Source organism: Podarcis pityusensis (assembly GCF_964106645.2).
Source record: "Podarcis pityusensis genome assembly, chromosome: 3".
NCBI lineage: Eukaryota > Metazoa > Chordata > Lepidosauria > Squamata > Lacertidae > Podarcis > Podarcis pityusensis.
In genome coordinates this window covers 43,295,314-43,317,268 of record NC_138026.1, presented here as the reverse complement: position 1 = coordinate 43,317,268, position 21,955 = coordinate 43,295,314, and the positions used below count along the sequence as shown (strand labels likewise).

Sequence of the window (21,955 nt, the reverse complement as noted above, 5' to 3'; positions counted from 1 at the left end):
AGCATGATCATGGAACAGCTAGATGTGTGCAGAGGGCCAGGCGTGCATGTGCTTCCTCTGCCCCCAACCTCCCCTGCATTCTGGGCATGCCCTTCCTCTCCCCAGCCTTTGTGTGTTCACTGGAGAAGTCTGAAGGGGGCTTCTAACAGTGTTCAGTGGAACAAGCCCCCTTCAGGTTTTTGGGCTAAACACATGCCTGTTGAGAAGGGGTATTGGGGGACAGGGAGGCCATGCCGACAGCCCTACACACATTTAGCACTCCTGTGAACAAGTTGAATGAGTAAATAACACAAATGTAGAAGGGAAATTTATACTTAGGTTCTAGCTGACATGGATTTTACTTTTATGTATTAGACCACATTTAAGTCTCCCACATGGAAATGCCCTTAACACCATCTGATTCATGCAAAGGGGGGGGGGGGCAATTTGTCAAATGACAGTAAGGATTACAGGCAAGATCCATTGGCCTTATGTTAGTATGCCATTTGTTAGGGCATCTTTCACCATGTTGTTTGTTGGGGTACAGGTGTGTGGCACATGTGTGTATATGATGCACTAATATCAAGGTGTGAACAGAGAACATTTTGAAACTGAAATAATTAACCGGTACTTGTGAATCTTGATTGAAAATTTAATAAATGAAAGCAAAATGTGTGAAAGGTAGTTGGAGAAGGAATTTTGGGAAGTGATATTCAGAAAAGTATGGTTCTCTTAATAAACACACACACACACGCGCACACACCCCAAACCAGTTGCCAGAAAAAATACTTATTTCTTTGCCTTGTGTACTTCAACATTGTTGTATATTTATAGCCATCCAAGTCTCCACATCATCTTAGCAAGGCCTGTAGTATGATAGCAGTTTCCTGAAAAAATGCTGGCTCCATTGATACTTCTAACTCTTTTTGGCTGAACTCCCAGTCCTCTTCTCTGTGTCCATTCAGTTATTTTTTTCAAAATTTGAATGCTTTGCTTTCATGCTATATCACATTTGCCTCTGTACCCCATTTTCATTTTTTCCTCTTCTTTAGTTATATGTAACTAATTTAGAAGAAGTAACAACAGATTATTATTTTTTAAAAAAAACAACAACAATGTATTGTGAGGAAATGCATTGTGATTACTTTAAAACGGAAGAGGGGAATCAGTGGCCATCTAGATTTTGTCCCAATACAACTACCCTCATACCTGACTATTGGTCGTGCTGACTGAGGCTGATGGTGATTGTAGTCTAGCAACCTCTGGAAGGTTTCAGGTTTCCCACTGTTACTTAAACAGTCTAATATTTCAAAAATGTAATCAGGTTCCTCACAGACCTCAGACGTAAGCCCTTTGGAGTTCATTGGGACTTTCTCCCAAGTAAGTGTATATGAATCAACACTAAAATTATTTCTAGTGTTAAGGGTCATTTGGAGAAAACCTCTGTCCTTGGTACTGGATGCATATAAGATATTATTAGCCTCTTATGCCAAGGAACCATTTCCTTCTCTAGGTTTAAATTATAGGGTTTTTAAAAGATGCTGTGCATTGTAATGAATTAGAAATTAATCAGTCAGATTTGTCTTATTTTGTCCATTACAAAGTCAAAAATAAATGGGCACAAGAGGGGAAAAACCAGGAAGCATGTTGGCAATTTAAAACATACACACAATATGTAGCAGTTGGTTTTTACTGGCTTAACTATTGTGTCCTTTCTTGAATGATGGCATGAAATGTACCATTGATATCTTATGTACTTGCTGAGACAAACACATGACCTCTGCTTGTATGCTCAACCTTTGTTTAATGGTCCCCCCGCCACTCAATAATTACATTTTACTTGTGTTCTCCCCTTTAGTTCATAAAAATGGATCCCATTCTCAGGCTTCATGGGTGGCTGTTTGTGACCAGCTCATAGCAAAGGGGATAGGACTTCAAGATCCTGTTAAGGTCTTGCCACTTTTAAGTGTTTGAAACATTTTGAGGCAGATAGGAAGAACTGAGAGCTTATTTGGAATGGAAGGAAACACTACACTTCATTCAAACCTTGAAAACTTTACACACACACACACACACACACACACACACACAGAGTATATAATGTGGTGTAGGTTGAAACATTTCTCAAAGTCTGCAGCCGAGTACACATGACTTACTTCAGTTCCTTATTTGCTTACTGAATGTTATATTCTGCCTTTTCTTTCATCATGGAACGGAATATGGTATATGCACATATTCCAGGAAGTCTTCAATCTAAGCATTGAGTGGATTCAGTTTCTTAAGCTTTCAGACAATTCGTCATGACATCACACTTTTTATTACAGCCTGAGACACCAAATTAATTGGGCTTTTATTGGAAACTGCTACTTTAAGAAGTGGCTCTATCAGTTGCACGTTTATTTGTTTTTAGTAAAGGGTAAACACTTAGCTCATTACGAAATATAATACTGCATTGGCCTTTTCTTTGAATTGTGACATAAATAGTTCATTCACCACCCATCAGAAATATGGTTCCTGAACGTAAGCTGGTAAAGTCCCAAGTTGTCATGTGTTTGCCCAGGTAATGATATCTGTTAGGGCCAGAACTTAATTCTTTCTGTAATGCTTAGGCAGTCCAAAGGTATTGCCAGGATTTGCATGAGCAGCAAATCCCTTTCAGTCTCTGAGATGACTTGCAGAAATGAGAAGAAAAGAAGATTAAGTGTATTGGCTTTTAGCATTTTGAATCTGCTCTGTCTTTGCACTTTATAGTTTTCTTTAGGTTCCGAACTCTCTGTGTTACTCATTAGTTTCTTTGCATTTTGCATCTCACAGTTTTAATTCAAAAACAAGTCTCTCTGATGTTCGTTGAATCCCATGAGATGTTTTGTTTATTGATTACCACCAATGGTCATGACCACTGTTTTTGCTCATTAAGCCAAAATAGGTATATCTGGGTCCAGAGTTAGTATACTTGGTTTCCAGTTCCCCTGATAAACCTTCCAAGATGTCCTCCTTGCTTGCTCCAACTTAAGCCTCTGCCTAGTTCCTTGTGACAGATCAGCTTCTACAAACTGATGCAAAATCTTCTGTTTAATAGTGTTAAAGTGTGCATAGATAGTTACAGCTATAGCTATAGATATATTTGAACATCAGTTTGAGGCCTTGATTTTCAAGCCAGGACCTTTGATGTAGGCCAAAGTTTCCCAAACTTGGGTTTCCAGCTGTTTTTGGACTACAATTCCCATCATCCCTGACTACTGGTCCTGCTAGCTAAGGGTGATGGGAGTTGTAGTCCAAAAACAGCTGGAGACTCAAGTTTGGGAAACTGTGGTGTGGGAAAACTTGATAAGAGGAATTCCTTGTCTCAAACAACTTGAAACATAACGGCTTTGTCAGTAGCTTAAATAAAAGCAAGTTGTGCCAAGTAACCTAGTGGTCTGTGATGTTTCCCATAATGGACCTTCTCCTATACTTTTGTGGTCTGTGAGGTATCAATGTCAATGAAACCTAGAATACAGTTCAGTTGGCGCAACTTCTTTGCAGTGTGCTTTGTAGCATTGTCACTTGTGTGTGTCCACCTATGTGTTTCTTAGGCTATGGCCTGGCCACCTGGTAGTCTTTTTTGGCTAATTTCCCTGTTTCAGCAAATAGCTGATTCCATGGGAGGGCATATTTTTGTCAAGAAAATGTGGGTGTGGGTGTTGTTAAACTCCTTCACATGCCATGTATCCAGGCTGGGTATCCAGCTCGAGTTCCCCAGTATTTACTCATGACAGTTTTTTATATATATATTAAAAAGTATGCATAGATTGTATTTGTTCATTTACCACTTTGACAAGTTTGTCCTTAGCTTTGCACAGGAAGCTGGAAGTGTGTTCAGCCTCCACACAATGTATGCCCTGGGAATATGCTACACTGAAAAGGCACCTGTTCCAGAAGCCCAAGCGCTTGGATAATTGCAGCTTCCAGTATATGTAAATATTAGCGTGGGAGTAAAATTACCACAGAAATCATGAAATCCTACCGCACTTATGAAAATAAATTCTTGGGCTGTACCTTTTTCTTAAAAGTTCTCACCATCCACAAATATTTATTCTGCGGAAAATTGTTGGAAGTAGGATTGGCAGGTTATGATGTCTCATATTTGCAGCTGGAGAGTCTGCAAGGAGAAAGTAGTTCCTGTGGAAATAAAGGGATGTGCATTGTGTTCCTCAATAATGTGTGTGTCCTGAAAGAAAAGTGGATCAGTTGTGGAAAAGCCTTTGCCAATGCCTCATGTCATGCTCTCCCGGGTTGCGAAAAGCTTAGATATCAATGAAAAGACTTCTAGCTGTCCACGTGGAGAAAGAATTTGTGGGGGTGTTTTCAAACAAGTGGTTCCTCCTTGTGCATTCTGAGTATTGTGGAAAGGTGTGTCATGTGCCCTCATTAGTATCTGTTCTCAGAAAAATACGTTGGGTGGTTGTGTGTGTTTTTTTATAGTCTGCAAACAAAAGAAGCCAACAAAACAGGTCAGGAGTAGAGATTCTATGGAGTGCAGTAAGGTGTCTGAGCTGCCCATTTCTAAGAGTTTGCCTTTTACCATCCCACAAGTGTCTTACATAACATGGGGAATTTTTTTGGGTAATCCTCTCATACAGCCTGAAAGTGTTGGGTGAAAGAAAGAAATAGGGGAGGTTTAGCGTGCAGTCTAAAATCCTGCACCCCTTTGCCAAGACTTGAAAGAATATTATAACAAGGCAGGTTTTTCGTCAGTACGTTTTGTTAATTGTACATCCTAGTGATATTAATCACTCACTTTTTGTTGGGGCAGGGCAAATAAGTACTATTATGTTTTGAGTTGGGTGTTCCCTAGGAAATGAATAGTCTTTGCTGTGTACAGCGGCAGTTAAAGCGATGCCAGCGAACTTTTTGTGAGACATTGAGACTAGCAGCAAGTGTGATTGTACATAACTTTAATGATTTACAAAATTTATTTGAGGCTGAAAAGGCTAAACTGCAGCGCAGTGCGGAATCTAGAAGATCTTGTTGATTGAAAGGGTATGTGTGTCACTGAGTAGCCCTTTAAAGGGAGAGAGAGTGTTTACAGAACTCGCAAATGAATCCTACGCTCAGAAATGTAGGTCAGTCAGTGACCTCCCAATAGAATGAGGCAGCAGTTTAATAGTGCAACTGACAGCTCAGCAGCAGTAAACCTCACTGTCTCCAGGAAACTTGTCTTGACAAATGTAAACACATTATATCCTGTATTACCCTGACTTATTTAATTCCCCCCCCCCCCAATTGCCACAGCAGGAACCACAAACTGTCACTGTGGAGTCCCCTTTCCTCACTCCTCCTTGTCCCCAGAAGCAAATGTCTTGCAACAAAGCTTAATCTGTTGATGTTGGGAGACTGTATGCAGCATGCAAGGCTTGCATTGAACCTTTTGAAATAATAAAATTGTAGCAATGCTACATTTCTTCATAGTGGTACAATTACTGAATAAAATTGGAATTCCTGTTTCCTTGCAGGAATGCCACCCCACCCTCACCCCTGCCCTGAAGAACAACCAGAATTTGATTATATAGAACCTAATCTTATCCGGTAGTTATTGCTATGAATGGTCAGGAGATGGGCATGTGCTGATGTGCATGTTGTATGCGGATTGCAAGTCATTAATAACTCTGAACACACACACACACACAGAGAGAGAGAGAGAAGATAAGCACTGCTCAGCTAGTGCCTTAAGCTTCTGCTCTGCTCTGCTCCCAGTTGTCACTGTCATTTGGGGAGTGAGAAAGTAGAAAACAAAAGTGTTTTGCACTGCATGATTATATTGAACTGTGTGGTCTGCCTGACCTGACAACCAGACTAGACTTTATATTTAGCCCGTGGAGGCAGCTGCTTGAAACAGCCTACACATGATGACATATCCTTGCCATCACCATAACATGTAACACTTCTTTACATGATTCTTCCATCTAACGTACAGATTCCACTTCAGTCTGGCCCGGTAATGTTGGCGGCTTGTGTGTGGAGAGTCAGAACATGAAGTAGGTGGAAAAATTGCACAAAGAGTAATGCTTCATATTAACTGTGACAGAATGTCACCATGTATAGACCATTATTTGAGCAATGTGTGGAGTAGACATCACTATACTGGCAACCCAAAGGGAGAAGAGCACCTGTGATATGCTTAGATCAGCTTTCCCAATAATTCAGTAGTAGACTTGTCTAAAAAGGAGTATCCTTAGTCTGTCTTTCTTTCTTTCTTTCTTCCTTCCTTCCTTCCTTCCTTCCTTCCTTCCTTTCTTTCTTTCTTTCTTTCTTCAGGTTTTAAAACTTGGTTTAGTAGTAGTGAACTAGAATACGTGGGTGTAAATTACAGTTTCTTGATGTATGTGAGCTGAAACATTTGCTGTTCACAGCCTAATCTGCCTTGTGGGGTTTTTGAGAGGGGAGAATTGTATATGGCTGCCCAGCACTACTTGAAGGAAGGGTGGGATAAAACTGTTCCATTAAAAAAACAAATAGATGTTTTATTTCAGTATTCTGTTATACCTAACTTCAAAGTACAGTGGTATCTCGGGTTAAGAACTTAATTTGTTTTGGAGGTCTGTTCTTAACCTGAAACCATTCTTAACCTGAGGTGCCACTTTAGCTAATGGGGCCTCCCGCTGCTGCCACGCCACCACCACGCGATTTCTGTTCTCATCCTGAAGCAAAGTTCTTAACCTGAGGTACTATTTCTGGGTTAGCGGAGTCTATAACCTGAAGATTCTGTAACCTGAAGCATCTGTAACCCGAGGTACCACTGTAGCGAGCCGTTTACAGAATATCTGTAGTCTCCATTTTTAAAAAAGTTTTTTTTTAAAATGTTTATCCTTGCTCTTCATCTCAAAAAGTCTCCCAGGGCATCTTTCAGATCAACAACATGGCAGTCCCTACTCTTGTTGTTGTGGCAGCATTCCATCGGTCTCAGGAAAAAGTATAAAGAGACATAGCACTAAAATAAAATGGATTTGAGGTGTGGGGAGGACATAAACAAACACATACAAGTTCCCAGTTGCAAGGTCTTGTAATTACCAGCTGGGGTGAAAAAATCAAATTTGCTGGTCTTTGAGACACTCCTAGAGAGTTGTCCTGCATCGCTTCTCTCCCCATCATTTACTATAGCCTGATAAACTGGCTGCTGTTATGTGACAACTGATGGAAGGAGAAGCCTGGCTTCTCAGCAGACTTGTTACAGCCCTGAAGTAATTAATGGCTGCTGCAAGCTGAGTTGGAAAAGGAGCCTGATAAAGAGAGATTCTACCTTTTTAAAAAATCTACTTGCTTGTTTAAGCAAAAAGCTTCTTACAGTTGTCTCATGAAACACTATGTTTAAAGAGACATGCAGATGCAGTGTTAAATGGATACAGTGATTTTATTATCACTACTACATCATCATCATCTAATGGGCAAGTTCAATGCTCCCAGGTTTATATGCAGTCTTCAAAATCTGCAACATTTGCAGCCACGCAAACCTATTCAAGTTTTCACGTAAATCCAAATATGCTAAATGGGCCTTATTCCCAGGTAAATTTGTACAGGATGGCAGCCTTACTGCATATGTTTCCTAGAAAATCTAATATTACACAAAGGGCAACTTGCATACATATGTCCTTTATTATTCCGCAGTCATAATACCATGTGTGAGACACACGGGTACATTTGAATTAATATAATTTCTTTTTCTTGGATATGGTTTTCTCTGCATTCCTGAGCAGGTCCCATTTTGTTTTTCATTTAATGAGCTGTAAAGATAAACTGTAATTCTGAGCCAAGTTGAAGAATTACAGATTTCCGTTCCAACAGCCCTTGCAGATAGAGTAGTCTTTGTTTTTCCAATCACTCCCAAACATTCTTGGGGTTGTTGTTTTTAAGTTGTAACTTAAAGGATTTTTGCCTTGATCCAGCTCTATTTGCAGGTAAAATTGGTATTAACATGTGACCACTTGTGCCGGAATGTTAGTGGGAATGAATAATTGAATGTCATTGAAAGGTGCTTTTCTAAACCTCAGGCTCCAGCATTGTGACCAGCATTTCTTAACAAGAAGTCTCTGGAAAATTTGCTATGACTACAATTAGCTACATGTAGTTATGATGGATCTCTATTATAGTCTACTCCAGAATGGCAAATTTGTGGCCTTCCAAGAAGTGTCTGGCTTACAACTTCCATCAGCCCCAGCCACCATGGCTGGAGTAATGGGAGTTGTTAACCAATATCATCTGCAGCGTCTTGGGCAAACTATCATTTGCTTCCTTTTTAACCAGGAATGGAGGCTCATAGTGATTGGCCCAAGTTCACTCTTGTCTCCCAAGACCCAGTACAACAGCCTAACCAGTACACCACACTGGTTCACACTGACCAAAGTTGGGGTGGGCGGGGAGTATAGCTTATCTAAAACAAATAAGAGACCCGGAAAACAGATTTCTAAAGTAATCAAGCACCTGCTTTATGAAGACAGCATTCTTTCAAATATTAGAAGCTAAATTTCTGTCTTTTCCCCCCAGTAGTTCAGTAAAGCAATCTTTTGCTTATTTCTGTCCCTTTGTAAATTGAAGAGTACCATTTTTCTTTTTAAGTTAGCGCACTAGTTTTTTTCTCTTGCTCTTGTCAAATTCTCTTCTGTCTTTGTTCTTCTCCTTTTAAAAGATGTTGCAAAATGAACTACATTTGGTATACATTTTGCTTCTTTGCTCTACCATTGAACAATGGCAGAATATTTAGATGTCTTTTGAATGCCACCCATTGGTGCACAGAATGTGCCCTTCAGAAAGATTAATGCTGTCTGCAGCTTTCAAACTATGCTCAAGTTCCACCTTATTTTTGACCAAAATGTTTTGACCAGAATGTTGCATTCTCAGCTGACTGTGTGTTTGTGTGTGTGTGTGTGTGTGTGTGTGTTTTGCACTTTCCCCTTAATTATGATTGGCTTTTTATAATCCTGCCCTCTTCCAACTTTCCCCCATCTCTGCAGTTATTGTTTTTTTGAACCAGTTTACAAGTTACAAAAAAATTGCTCTACTTCTATTGAAACATTTAAAGGGAGATTTCTGGAGCTTATGACATCCCACAGCAAGTCATTAGTTATCATGGCTCTCTCTCACCATGAGTGGGAACCACATTTCTGACTTCACACATGAACAACTAATCTCTCTCAGAATAAGTATATTTTGAAGAATTCTGGAGGTTTTTGGCTGTGTTAAAGAAAAAAAATCAGGAAAAAAATGGATTTGTGTTGCTGTTCCAGATAAGAGGAGCTAGCTGTAAAGGAACAGGTCACCATATCACCACCATGCAATTCAGCCTTCTGTCTGAAGTCCATTGCCTGCTTTTTAAAACTGATTCCCCCTCAGTTATAAGTGAAATTGTATCTAATAATGCTATGTGAGTAGTATGTCATACTAGAGAAAATATATGCAGAGTTTGGGAGGCTGCAGGTACTATTTATGTTTTCATTAAATCTATGTTATTTCTTTGACTTCTCACACAGGAATCCTGTCAGGAAATATTGAGTCAGATATCAGTTTCTTAATTTAAGCAAATGCTATAGCCTAGTCAGGTGCCAAAAACTTTATACTCATGAACACACCGCATCTCAAAACTGTAATTTAAAATTAATTGCAGGCAATATCAATCCAGGGCTTTCAGTCCAATCATTTCATCACCACGGTTAATTAGCTGGATACCTGAAAGACTTCCAAACGCCAGCCAAGAAGTTGCCTCCTTTGCATTAAGGATGCATAAAAACCAAGGGAAGAGTAAAAATAAAAAATTTTCTTCATTCTTCACAAGCAGCTCCTTAAATGTGTGCCTATTCCCCACGCTCCTCTAGGTCAGTCTACTTGCGTTGTTCTTCCAAGGCTTTGTTGCAGTTCTTTCCCTCAATGTTCTCAAAGCTGTAGCGAACACAACTGGAACGACAACCCTCTTTCCAATCCATCTGCTGTTCCTTTGTCTCACCAAACGTCATCTCAAGCTATCCCCTCTGCTATGACATCAATACATCCTGATCCAATGAAGGAACCTGCATTTGGATATAGATTGAGACTCGTGCACAAAAGTGTGTTGATGAAAAGCATTGGAGGTTGGTGCTGCAAGTATTGCGAGTATTGCTCACTTGGCTGCTTAACACTACGTGTTGCTGCCAGTTACTGAGAGGGGGAGAAGCAAACCAGTGGGGAGCTTGGCGTAGCGCAGGCTTAGCAGAGTCAATCCAGTACTCCTGCTGCCACTCCTGAGCCAAGCTCCCCATCACCTCTCTCTCTTGGTAACCAGCAGGGACACATGGTGTTGGGAGACAAGGTGAGCAACACTACCTTACTGACCACTACTGGTGATAATCCCACCACCTTGGTCATAGGCATCACATGGAGTTAATTGTTACTGTGTTGGATTTATTCGAACTGCCAAAGCAATGGGGCTTAAACTTTCTACCATCAAGAAATTTCCACATGCTGTGTGTCTGCCAGAGAACCATATAGAACTCCTTCTAGTTGCAGAGGGTTCAGGAACTGATTCTAGAATTATCAAATGGGTTGCTTGCCAGATATGTTAAGCCTCTCTCTCTCTCTCTGTGCGTTTCTATTAAGAACGGGCTCTATCATGCAGCCAACCCTTCCCTGTTGCCACCTGTTCCAGAGAACAAAATAGGTACAGATATGCTGTCGTTTAGGAAAGGTTGGTCACCAGTTCTGACCTCAACACTGGCAGTGTTGACATTCTCTTTTAAAGTTGCACCGGGTTAGAGTCTCATGACAAGCCTGCATCTTCATGTGGAGATTTGTAGGTTGATGCCACCATGAACTCAATACCACAACACATGTCTGTAGTGCTACATATTTCCTAGTTGGTGTAAAGCATTTTTCATATAGCACACTTGAAGTTGAGTGACTTCTTTTTTTGGATAAAATACAGTACATGTGCTCCTGTTTAACATTGGGGTGGAAATCAGTCACTACCTCCTAAAAGATTTCTCTGAATTTTTCATTCTTGTCAGAAAGAGTCTTTAGTGTGGGACTTTAAAGACTAAATGTTCATTTTGATGGAAACTTGTGAAGGAATATAGTAATCTCTCTCTCTCTCTCTCTTTTACACCAGAAAGCCAAACTTGGACTTGGAATCCAATTCTAGAGATAGTCTCTGTCACAATTACCATCATTCATATTCTCTGTCTCTCTCTCTCCCTCCCTCCCTCCCTCCCTCCCTCCCTCCCTCCCTCTCTCTTGTATTAAAGTATGATTCACAATGTCAATGCATAAGCAAAATCTGACTCTGAGGTATGTTTTCTTCAATTAAACAGATTTGGGAGCACATGTGGAATTATATGGTTTTGTTTATCCACGGGTTTTTAAAACGTCAGCAGAAGGTAAATAAAAGAAATAAACAAAACCCCAAATTGAGTCAGTATTGGTTATTAATAGAGAAAAGTAATTGATGACTCAAGCATTCAATGCTATGGCAGTTTCCGAGTTTCGGTTTCATGTTAGGTTCTTTTTAGGAATAGTTTTTGTTTTATAGTTGAAGTCAGATTTGTGTTCTACATCACTGCTCCGTCAGAAAAGCAGTAATAAGCTTGGGCAGAAGACTGCTTTGGATCTGTGTAATAAAAGTAGTCCAGCTAATAGGATGACGTATAGATCTTTCCCTTTACAATTATAACTGGGGAAATTTGTATCTATATTTTCATTTGTTAAAGAAACAACTGAGTCAAACTGTAGCACTTGCTGAGTTTCCTTTATTAGTCATTTCAGTCAGGGTGTATGTTAAATTGGTGAGTCAGAAGCTGAGATGCAAAATATGTTTCTGAATGACAGACAGAAACAAAACACAACTTTGAAAAAAAACAAGTGCATTATATTTATTATTGCTTGTTCATTGGTAGTCTAAAATGCACTGGACGTCAGCAGTCCCATAGATTCCTCTTAGTAAAACCCATCCAGTCCTGCTGCAATTATTGGAGGGGGGGCGGGGAGGGAGGAAACTGAAGTTGGAACTGTCTGGCACATCTAATTTTTGGATTGGAGAACAAATTCCTAGTGAATGATTTCACTGCCTGTAGTGCTGTCTGATTCAGTTACGGCATTTGATGGGACTTGTTGGAAGTATTAGCAAAGACAGGATGTTACTACATTTGAGGTCATATAATTGTTGTTGTTTTAAATATGTGCTTGCATTCATGGCATTGAATTCAGTGACTTAACAGTCCCGTCCTTAAGGTACTCCACCTGCTCAAACCTGAGCCAACAAAACACTCCGAGGATTGGAGCATAAGGCTTGCGTGTACTATTACGATTTTTCTGTGCTAAGTCTGATTTTGATTTAGCTTTAGCCTGCAGGAGGCCTGCAACATCTCAGCTAACTCAATCTCGGGATCCCCGTATTCACCAGCAGAGCTATTATTGTAAATAGTATTTGCAAAGCTTTTACCTATCGCATCTGGAGAAGAAACAAATGTTACTACTAACAAATGACACCTAACATATCTAACACCTAACAAATAATGCATGGTGTTGGCAATCCTAAACAACTGTATGTGTTTGGCCATGGTTGGCATATCTGGACCCTCTGTGTGATTCCCCCCCCCCCATTCTTTTATTGCTTTTGCCTGTCCCACCTAGCACCTAAGTGGCTGCTTGCGTCAGTGAGCCATGCCACTCTTCTGTGTAGTTGGAGGGGAAACATTGCAGCAATGTTGCTTGTTCCTAATGTAAAAGAATGTATAAAGCTTGGGACTGAGTTACGTGAGAAACTGCTTTGCCTCTTTCTTATTATTATTTAAATTTGTATCTTGCCCTTCCTCGAAAAGGGTGGCAAACACAGCAGTGATTAAGCAATATGGCAAATACAACAGGCACCCACTGTTTGTGCTTCATGGAAACAACTGAGGACATTTTTGTTTTGAGAAACTTTTCCAGTTGGCTGTTTTTGTTTCCTTTTAAAGGTCTGTGCTTTGGGTATTTGTTATTATTTAAATCTATCTTTAGTTGTTTTCTAACCTATTTTTAGTTGTTTGTATGTAGCTTATGTGAAAGATGATTCATAAAGATGGTGGTGATGGTTTAAGGTTGATATATGACAAAATGCAGGTAGATTGTGAGACTCTTAATCTCAGGGTTGTGGGTCTGAGCCCCACTTTAGGCAAAAAAATTCCTGCATTGCAGATGGTTGGACTAGATGATTGGACTAGATGACCCCTTGTTCCTTCCAACTCTAAAATTATCTGATTCTATGAAATGCTTACACAAAGGATGCATGAATAAAACCCAAGTATAGCTATTTTAGCACAAAAGCCTAATTTATCAGGAGTTAGAGGGGGCTACAAGCCCTTGGATCCATGTTGTGCAGGTATAGGCTTCAGTAAACTGCCATATAGACAAGTCCTAAATAGTATCTTGCAGATTTTTATAGACACACGAGTGAGAAACTTGACATCAGTATATCGTCTTATCTCTTGTAGAGAATGTCTCTGCTCCAGTGTTAGAAAGTCCCATTGTTCTAGGTGCATTTTGCGACAGGAAATTTCATTAGGGCAAGCAGTTTCTGAGCTCTGGGCGTAGTACTGCACCTAAGATTTCAGATTAAAATTGCAGAGTGGAAGGAAAGGAGGACCTTGTTCTGCTTCCTCACTTCCAGGTACTCTCTGAAGACTGGAGAAGAGACCTTCTTAAGAATATTGGGGGGGGGGCAAGGGAAGGACTAGACCATGTGAAAAATAAACATAATATTTTAGCTGCAGTTCATTCATTTTCAGCTTTGTATTCTTGTTATAAAAAAGCGCGCCTACACATTCCGTAGCGCCCATAATCTAGGTTTAAGGTGCTGTTTAGCTCCTAGCTTTCACATCTCAGTTTCCAACACTTCTCTACTCCTGAGGCAGCACATCTTTGTGTAAAAGGGATGTTTATTTCTGGAAAGGGAAGGGGGAAGCGCCAGGGCATTACACTTGAATTGAGTGTATGAAATTGCAATGAATTAAACAGGGCAATGTGTTTTTAAAATGAAATATGCAAATTTCTTCTAGTAGTGTTGGAATCTATGGATTTGATTTTGGTCTCTAGGTGTGTTTCCCCACCCCTTTGCTTAGGTATGCTATTTCCCTGTGCAAGCTAAGCCAAGCCAAGCACAGACACAAGTATCAAACCACATTCCATGCTCCCACGACTCTAGGGAGGGCCTGTGTTTCAAAAACAATTAAGAAGTAATATACATGGAAGTGGGAAGATTAGAAGGGAGGGGAGCAGAGAAAGGTTTCTTACAGAGGTACATCCATGCATTGAGCACCAGCCCTTACTATGCAAATTTAGGCAGGTTTCCCCGCTGCTGTGTCTTGTGCAAGCGCAGTCCAACTTTCAGTAGAAACTGCTGCTGTGCACCTTCTGTCAACAAGACTGCTGTCTAAGGGCAGAGCTCCAGTTTTATGGCACTCTTGGCCTGACCCACATGCTTTTGGTATTCATGGATACAGTGGTACCTCTGGTTACGAACGCTTCCGGTTATGCACGCTTCAGGTTACGAGTTCCGCTAACCTGGAAGTAGTTGCTCCTGGTTGCGAACTTTGCCCTAGGATGTGAGCGGAAGTCGCACGCCAGAGGCACGCATGCAGCGGGAGGCACCATTAGCGAAAGAGTGCCTCAGGATAAGAACAGTTTCAGCTTAAGAACGGACCTCTGCAATGAATTACCGTAAGTTCGTAACCAGAGGTACCACTGTATATGATACAATATATGCATACACAAAGCAGAGCCAATAGGGTGATTCACTTCTTCACTCACAGCTGCCCCACACCCCTTAATTTTGAACATTTCTATCTAGATAAAATGTAAATAGTTTATTGCTTCAATTAACTTGGAATTCCAAGTAGTTGTTGGCAGTGGCAGACCTGCATTTTTGCGGCCCTGAAGCTTGAACTGATATGGGGCCCCCTTTGCAACCAGCAACAAAGTTTGAGTAACCACTGTTATCTTCTTCAGTGGGTTTGTTCCTTGACAGATCACCACATTAAAAGGGGGGGGGGAGGTACTACATCTTACATTTTGATTAAAATTGCTGCATTGGGTTATCTCACATATCAAAGTCACTGGTGTGAATAAAAAATTATTATGCCTTATAGTTTTTGAGGTATAGCTCAGTTGGTAGAGCATGAGACTCTTCATTTCATGGTCATGGGTTCGAGCCCCACTTGGAGTGAAATATTCCTGCATTGCAGGAGGTTGAACGAGATGATCCTTTTGACTAAAGATACCTGGGATCTTCTGCATGCAAAGCATGTATTCTGCTAGCAAACCGTGACCAGTTCCTCAAATATAGTGATACAGGAACATAGGAAGCTGACTTATATTAGGTCAGGCCAGTGTTGCCTGCTCTGACTGACAGGAGCTCTTCGGGGTCTCAGGCAAAGCCTGTGTATTTTGAAATACCCGGACACCTTTATCTTTTGGAGTGGGCGGGGCAGTTGAAATTCTGGGTTAACTATTCAGTTGTCTTCTGCTGGGCTGCCATGAATTTTAAAGGGATCAAGTTGCCCTCCCCCTCCCCCCCAAAAAAGTTGTTGTTTTTTGTTTTGGCACTTCCATTTCTAACTTCAGTCCAGGAAAAAGAACTTTTTGGCTTCAAAATTTCCAGGCCTGCTATTCCTCAAAATGAGGTTAAGCATAGAATGTGCCAAACATTTCCTCAAATGCTGTTTGGTACAGAAAGGAATTCAAACGTTCGCAACTTGTTTTGACTAAGTTTAGGGAAGTGACCTGATCCATTTAACCTAAAAACTAAGCAGGGTCCTATTATATACTTGCTAAGCCTTCCCCCAATGTGTCTGTAAGCAGTTCCAGCTAGAGCTGAGCTTTTTTATTTGGTCACATGAGCTAAGTGAACTCTTGGAGACACACACTGTGTGTGTCTCTCTGTGAGTGCGTGCGTGCGTGTTCATTCTACATATGTTCAGTCAGGGACCTTCGTCTGAGAAACTCAGGGATTTTTACAGCCTTTCCCCACCTTAAGATACCTGTTTGAATTTCTGTGTGTTCAGAATAAGGTTATAAAAGCATAGTGATGGTGCTACTAGAGGGAAAATTACATGGGTGTGGTATATCTCAGTGGTCCTACTTCACCAGTAAGGAGGAAGACGGAGAATCTGTCCATTACATCATAGTTGTAGCAACTGAAGCAGTGTCTTTCCCCTTGACTTTAGGGAACTTCCTGTAGTAGTCCGCACTCAGGCTTGCAGGACTTTAAAGCCAGAACCATGTCTTTAGCACAAATTGATAGCAGTGAAGTTCAGAAAGAATTTGGTGGTTTGGAGGATTTGTGGAGAGCTCCAGGTAGAAGCTGAATTGCTGCATTTTTGAGCTACTTGAAGTTCCTTTGTGGTTTTTAAGGTGAGCCCAACATACAATGCATTTTACAAGCCAAGTCATGTGTATTGTTGCAAACCAGTATTATTTAAAATATAGGAACAGTAATCCTTGCTTTGTCTTAAAGGGATGTTGTGAAGCATCTCAAGATGATATATGTGAGATGCTCTGAGCACTTGGAGTGCCCTATATAAATGTGCATTGCTGCTTGAAAGGACGCTCTCTACTTATGCCATCTTCTGCTTTATTGTGTTTTGTTTTTAAAGTGTCTCATTTCCACTTCATTAATTCTAATTTCTGCTTGAGTTCATTCAGGCTGAAAGAGAAATCACAGTCCATACCATGGTGATCTTTCAACATTTGAAGCAATCAGTATTGCTGGTTTAGTGCATAACTTTCAGAAGTCATGGTAGTTTCTGGAACAGGTCTAATCAGCAAGTGATGGGTTGTTCAAGGAAGAAGGGGGTAGAATTAGAAGCCCTGTTCTGGTGGAAGATAATGCTTTTTCTTCCACCCCGTCCCACTCCTCTTCAGCAATTTCGTTCTTCCAGATTATTTTCCCAAACAAGTAGCCTCCAGCTGTGGCAGAATAGCCTCAAGGCAGAACACACATCTTAAACAATGTTTCTGCCAAACCAAACTCCTTGTTTGTTTGTTTGTTTGTTTGAGTGAGTGATTGCATTTGGAGCAGCAGACATGGGTAGATAGATGAGCATTGCTTTCTAGAGATTTGTGGGAAGCCTATTCTCTATACTCAGTTTTGTTGACCTATGATCTACATCTACAACTACCTCCATGAGCATATAGCTGCATTCTGTTGTACCGACCTTGTTTGTGTGGCTTGGAGTGTGAAGCCAATGCAGGAAAAGGATTCATATATACTTGGGTGGAGGTGTTTTACATCAAATCTTGATCAATGGGAGTATGTTCTCCTTGTGCCTGTTTTTTTTTTTTTTTGTTTGTTTGTTTTGGTGTGTGTAACGAAATTATTTCTATTAGTCATTCCCACATTTCAGAATAAGAATAGCTGTATAAAACAGAAGCATGGGATGGAGCTAAGACTAGACACAGATGTTTAGCAATGCATTAGGACAAGGTTAGATTACAACTTACCCTAGCCTGACCCCTGAGCAGAGAAATTCCTGCTTTCATTTTATAGGTCATGTGTTAAACTTAATACGCTCTGGCTCACTCAGTGTAGTGTAAGGATATCTGGGGAACACAGGGAGAGAAATAGAGAGTGAGACATTTGCAGAAACGGAATGAAATGTGTGGGATGCAGTCCCAGGCTTCTACAGCAGTGAACATCAATCACACCTTCCAAGAACAGGGTGGACCCGGTTCTCACTGAGGTGGCAAAGTTATGTTTGGGCTCTGCCACGTCAAGACTGTCCCGTGCTATGAAATGGCCACCCACTGAAAAAGAAAAAGGCGTGTACATATAGATATCTGGCATGCCAGAAAGAAGCCTTGGCTAGAATCTTCTTCCCTGAATCCTTGTGCTTGAATCTTGCTTGTGGGTTGCCTACAAGCCTCCGGGCAGCTACCGTGAGAACAGAATGCTGGACTAGATGGGCCATTGGCCTGATTCAGCAGGGCTGCTCTTATGTTTTTGTGTTAGCTTTCACATAAAGCCTGGAGTGAAACAGCAGAGACATCTGTACTAGGCCACAGACTTTCCCATCATGTCTCAAGTTTCTCCCACCTCCATTCCAACCTTCCTCCCAGAACAATTGTAATTTGACTGGAAAAAGCAAATGGGGCTCTGTTATGACAAACACACACACTACTACTTTTGCTACACATGGACTTGTTGATATGTGCTTTTCATCTTTCTCTACAAATTATTTAAGCTTTTTACCATCCAGGTAGAACTTGAGTACTGTATTTATTGAGAATGGTTTATGCAGGCTCTCTGCCCCACCTTACTTTATAGATTGGCAGACAATAGTAGATGACCCAGTGTACAAGGCACTGTGTTCCATGCTTACAGAAAGTAATTTCTTCTTTGTGGTTTTCTGTGGTGCATCAAAGACAGGTTATGTGCCTGTACAGAACAGCATTTGGAATCTTCCAGAGCTAAGCTACTGAAACATTTATGTAGGCCACAAATGATTAACACAGGTAGGTATAACTAGACAAGCAAATTTTTAAAGAAATGTTAGCTGGGCTAGTAATTTTTGTGGATTTGTGTGTGTGTGAGAGAGAGACTCTGGCTTTGCTCATTATCAGAACATCCTGAGAATGCTTATTGATTGACTCATTTCTTTAATGCCACTGAAGAACAGAAGCTCAATGTATAGCTTTTAATTCATTATGAGATTATAAAATTTTGTAGGGGAAAGGGGATGCTTGTGCCAATGCAAACCTGTTTTCTCAAATGTGTCCTGATGTTTTGTTATGTTTAGGTTGCCACCAGAGAAGTTGAGCTGCCAGAAGCTTGCCCTGTGAATCTTCAGGCGTTCTTATCTTAATGGATTGCTGTAACCTACTAATCTCTCCATTTGTCCACTTCCCTGTTTCGTGAGAATATTAGCCAGCACAGATCCTGGGAAAGTTACATGTAAGTCCTGCTTTTGATTCCTATTTCATCAAAAACAAAACAAAAAAACTAAGCAAAGAAGTGGGGGTTTTTTCCCAACTGGTGGGGGGGGATCCATATAGCACTTGTTAAATCATCCTAAAAGCTGTAATTCGTCAGATAACATTAGACTGTGAATAAATTGATCTTGAAGTACTTATTGTCTCTTTAAAAACTAAATGGAGAATGTAATTTTGTCAATTTGTGGGCTTCCTAAGTATGTTTTCTGCCACAGCTGAACTTGTCACAAAGTACTTTATAAATAGCTTAGGCTTTTTTAGCTTAGGCTTTTTTCTCAAAAGTGGGCTAAGTTGATGTGGTGTGTGTTTGTGCATATATATGCGCAAAACAGGGTAATATTTCAGTTGAGGTGTGGAGAAGTTGTACTGATAAATCACTTCTCAGAATCAGCCTACAGATTCAGCCAGACATCTCCCCCCCCCCCAATAAAAAAATACAGCGTGGCAACTCCTGCATTTCAGTACCCAAGTATTGGCATTTTGGGGAAATCAGGGTTTTTGAAGCTTCCAAAATATACAGAGCTAGCTACATGGCAGATTCCCGGTTACTTATTTCTGTGCAAGTAGCTAGTGTGTGTTAACAGAAGAAACTAGTTGCTTGAATCTATCCCTAATAAAACAGTTGCATATAAAATGTGTACCACGTAAACACACTAGATGGATGCCTTTGTTAGCACACTTCAAATGGTGCTTAGGTCATTATTCCGAAGCAAAATCAAAGTAGGAATTTAGGAACTCCCATACTCTGGTGACTTCCAATGTGTCTTTCTTGCTGCATAAATACAGAGTGCGCCCCAGGATTTTCTGGCACATCTCAGAGAGTTCTGAAGGTAACTGTTGATTCACATGAGATTGCTCTTACTCTGACTGCTCTAGGGTATCAAGAAACTTCCGGCTAGCCTTCAGCTGGGCTAGAGGATGAACGCTTCCCAACATCATGCCTAGTGATGCCTACTCAGAAACATTATGCCTCTAAATACCAATTGCTAGGGAAGAACAGCAGAAGAATACTATTGCCCACATGCCCTGCTTTGTGGGCTTTCTGTAGCTGTCTGGTTAGCCACTGAGAGAACAGAATGCTGTGCTGGATAAGCCTGTGGTCTGATTTCCTCAGGATTCTTGTCCTCTTTCTGTTTTCTGCTTTTCTTTTTGCTTTCTTGGTGATAAGGGCTGTATTTAATTAGATGCCGGGGCTGAATTTGATGCAGCGACTGTTGCTCCACGTGCTTTTCAACATAGAACTGCCCCAGTCAGGGCAAATGGAGGACATGGGCCGGTATAGAACCTCCCTTCATTTCTGCCTTTGTACCTTGCAACTTTTCAAGTGCTTTTCTTATTTTCTCTTCGAGCTGTTGACAACTCATCGGATGGGCTTTTGAGAGCAGAATAATATGAGGGTGTGTGTTTTAAAATTAGACAGTGCTGTTTGTTATGCAGGAGGAGCAGTACTAAGATAACATGCCTCTGCGCATCTGAGAATCATATGGCCCTGCGTATTTTACCAGTATCAGCCTGGAGTTCTCCCACTGTTTCCAACCAGTGAATACATGTCTTATACAGTGGACGCTCAAGTTGCGAACGTGATCTGTGTGGGAGGCACATTCGCAACCCGCAGCATTCTCAACCCTCAGCGCCGCGTCTGCGCACGTGTGGGTTGCGATTCAGCGCTTCTGCGCATGCGCAAAGCTCGATTTAGTGTTTCTGTGCATGCACGAACGCTGAAACCCGGAAGTAACCCATTCCGGTACTTCCGGGTTCTGCGCGGTGCGCAACCCAAAAACACACAACCTGAAGCACCTGTAACCCGAGGTATGACTGTACTGGGTTATGCCATCTGTCTATGCATCCCAGCATTGTCTACTCTGATTGGCAGTAGTATTCCAGTCAGCCTTAGATTTACCTCAGCTGGTACCTGACCCTTTTAGCTAAAGATGTTGGGGATTCAACTTAGGCCCTTCCACATGGAAAGCACATGAGATATGACCCCTCTACTGCTTAATTTCCAGAGCTGACTTGAATTTTGGGGCGCTGTTTTGAAATTGCTTACGTCTGCATGCTTTCCCACATTCCTGTACAAGCCGTGCAACCTGTAATAATCCATTTGTAACGTACGTAATCCACTTCAAATGGACTGTTACAAGGACAAAATAACCCTCTGGCCCTCTCTTCTCTAAATGGATCTTGAGAGCAAAGGGCTTCCCCATAAAGCCAATGAAAAGCATTATCCTCCATGCATACAATCCAAAACTTTGAAAATCAAAATAGCTGGCGATGAACATAAACGCTGCTGGTATTCACACTTCACATTCTTTTGCCTGCTCATAATTACTAGAAAGTGCTCTCGCACTGAACTGTCAGACAACAGGCAACAGTGTTGATCACACACCACTTTATGTATGTCCTACATGTGGATGAATAGTAGGACACAAACCAATGGCTTCAAGTTACAAGAAAGGAGATTCTGACTAAACATCGGAACTTTGACCGTAAGAACTGTTCAACAGTGAAACAGACTCCCTTTATGCTTCAGCCTTAATTTGCTACTTTTATACTCCACTCTTTCTCATAAAGCAGGGTACCTGCCTCTACTACCACCCATTTTGTCCTCATAACAACCATGTTATGGTTAAAGGAAGCACCTCTGTGGTGCAGTGGGTCAGTGCGTCCGGCTGTGAACCATTGCAGGGTGCTGAATTTGATGACCCTTGGGGTCCCTTCCAACTCTACAATTCTGTGAATGGTGTTGTTAAATAAAATGATAGTGTACCATTGGACAATTGAGTAAAAGGAAGGATATGCCTTATACTATGGACAGGAAGATTGTGCCATTGAGCTCCATGTTCAGTGTTAGCTCCCTGCTTCAAAGGTTTTGCTTAGGAGCATGTGTCAAAAGAGTGATAAGGGGAACAAGAAAAGTCAAGCTATCCATGAGAGAAAATTTGAAACTTTTGTGTGTGTGTTAGTGTCCCTGCCTCCAGACAGCTCGTCATTTCATTCCTATTTCCTGTCTTCC

The 21,955-nt window shown here is 41.0% G+C and overlaps 1 protein-coding gene across 5 annotated transcripts in view; it reads left to right on the top strand.

Annotated features, from left to right (window-relative positions):
- The window catches only part of BACH2 (BTB domain and CNC homolog 2), a 220,717-nt gene that overhangs the window by 123,039 nt on the left and 75,723 nt on the right, over positions 1–21,955 (top strand). For 4 of the 5 annotated variants that reach the window (XM_080999869.1, XM_080999867.1, XM_080999870.1 and 1 more), the window contains exon 2: positions 18,750–18,904. The gene's annotated coding sequence lies outside the window, so the exon portion shown is untranslated. Of the gene's footprint in view, positions 1–12,907; positions 12,933–18,749; positions 18,905–21,955 lie in introns of those variants that run through there. The other variant, XM_080999871.1, reaches the window with a different exon arrangement.